The following is a 2,599-nucleotide window of genomic DNA, read 5'->3' as shown; positions in this document are numbered from 1 at the left end:
TTTTTTTTTTTTGCAGTTTTGCCAGGGTCAGGTTTGAACTCACCACTCTTGGTATATGGGGTGGGTGCCCTACCCACTGAACTATGGGTGCCACCACTATTGGGTGATAGGTACACTATAATCCAGACTTCCCAACTATGCAGTATATCCATATGGCAAAACTGCAAAACTCTCTATATTTATAAAAATGAATAAAAAACAGAATGAAGCTGTTGTAACAGCATGTGTATGTCAATCAAAAAAAATCTTCCTAGGATTTTGATAGAAACTGTGGTAAATCTATAGATAAAGAAAGAAAGGGGTGGCGCCCATAGCTCAGTGGTTAAGGCTCTGGCACATATACTTTGGTTGGTGGGTTCAAACCAGGCCCGAGCCTGACAGAACAATGATGACAATTGCAACAAAAAAAATAGCCACACGCTGTGGTGGGCACCTATAGTCTCAGGTACTTGGGAGGCTGAGGCAAGAGAATCACTTAAGCCCAAGAGTTTGAGATTGCTGTGACCTGTGATGCCACAGTACTCTACTGAGGGCAACATAGTGAGTTTTTCTCTTTCAAGAAAGAAAAAAAAAAAAGAAAGAAAGTAAGAAAGAAAGAAAGAAAAATTTGACCTATGTATTATATACTATGTTGAATCTTCCAGCCCATGAATATAGTATGTCTCTCCATCAAGTTTTACTCAATTTCTCTTACCAGGACTTTGAGGGTTTTTTTTTTTTTTTTGTCATACACACACTGTACATGTTTGGTTAGATCATCTAACCATTTTCGAGCTATTTAAATTGTATTGTGTTTTTAGCAACATTAAAGATATTGGTTCTACTTAAAGTAGAAAATTACTCCAAAATAGTTCCTAAAGCAAAGTATTTAATCCTAGAGCCTAGAGTCAGAATTTGGATATAGAAAGACGATGCAGCAGAGCACAGTAAGATTGAGTGTCTGCTGAAGCAAAGGGAAGATACAGAGAGTGAGATATCCTGGAATCTGAGGAAATATGTTCACTATATAAAATGCTGAAGAGAGTTTGAGACTCACAGGCCTAGAAAAGTGAAATCATGGGAAAGAAAGCTTCATTGTACAGGATACACACTGGAGGGAAGGGGAAAGTTTTAGATCATAAATAACACAATTCTTATTTAATAGTACAAATTCTTATTTGAAAATAATTTAAAATGTAAAAGAAAAAACAAAAGCAAACCAAGAAACCATGTATACCTTTTGTTCATATTCTCCAGTTTTCAATAATATGACACATTTTGTTCCTCTGCTCTCTCTGAAGAATTTGAGAATAGATTGTGGAATTTGTGGCCAGTATACTTTAATATTTTAATGTGTATTTCCTATGAAGAGGGGATATTCTCTAAGATAAAAACAGGAGTCACCATGTTTCGGAAATGTAAGTTTATTGTAATCCATTTAGGTTATAGGGTCCATACTCTAATTTTGCCGTTTCCCTTAATAATGCCTTTTACAGCATTTGTGTTCTTCCATTTTATGTTTCAGTCCAGAATGTAATCAAGCATTACATTTATTTATGTTGTATTTTTATTTTCTTTTAATACCAAAGAGTTCCTCACTCTTTTGTGATCTTAACATTAAAAAAAATGACCATTTCATTTATTGGTCCTAAATTTGTGTGTTTCTAATATTTCCTCTTGATTAGAGTCAGGTTATGGATCACCCGCTGGAATGCTACCTTAAGTCATGTATGATTTCAAGGCATCCCATTTAAAAGTATACTGTATCTACTGTACTCACCGACCTGCTGGTTTCTGGTCAGCACTTTCTTTTCTTTTCTTTTTTTTTTTTTTTTTTTGAGACAGAGTCTCACTATGTCACCCCCGGTACAATGCCCTGGCGTCACAGCAACCTCCAACTCCTGGGCTCAAGCGAGTCTCCTGCCTCTGCCTCCCAAGTAGCTGGGACCACAGGTGCCCGCCACAACGCCCGGCTATTTTTTGGTTGCAGCCGTCATTGTTGTTTGGCGGGTCCGGGCTGGTGGATTCGAACCTGCCACCTTAGGTGTACGTGGCTGGCGCCTTAGCCGGTTGAGCTATAGGCGCCGAGCCCTGGTCAGCACTTTCACAGAGAGCAGCTGATCGATTCCCTGACTGCAAGGTTGCTTTGGTTGAGTCCCATGTGTCTCAGCATCTACCCTGCTCTTTGCTTGGTGCTTAAGTCAGCAGGGTTTAGGTGCTCGGTAAAGGCATTTTGTCAGTCGTGGGTATGATAGGTGCCTGGTTGATTTTTTCCAGTTGCAGTTTCTAGTAGAGCCACTGGCTGCACGGAGCTGGACGTATTTGTGCGGCACTGCCTGCCTCTCTTTTCGCATATCTGCAAAAGAGAGGTCTGTCGTTGGTCTGTCGCATTCTCACGAGTGCTCCCCAAATGGCGGTTTCTCGCTGGCACCACTGCTACCTGGTACGGATTCCTCCCTGGTAAAACGGTTCCTTACATACAGTCCCCCGGCTTCTCACTGGAGCTTTCCCTAGGAGGGCCGACCCGACGGTTTTCAGGTTGTGTTGGGCACAGATTTCTGCTCGCTCCGTGGAATCGCTTCCTGCACCGCAGCACCGCTGGTGCCGGTTTCACCGCCAC

This window comes from Otolemur garnettii, unplaced genomic scaffold, assembly GCF_000181295.1.
Source record: "Otolemur garnettii isolate 467f Iridium unplaced genomic scaffold, OtoGar3 scaffold00063, whole genome shotgun sequence".
In the NCBI taxonomy this organism is placed as follows: Eukaryota; Metazoa; Chordata; class Mammalia; order Primates; family Galagidae; genus Otolemur; species Otolemur garnettii.
Note: the sequence above shows the minus strand (reverse complement) of the source record.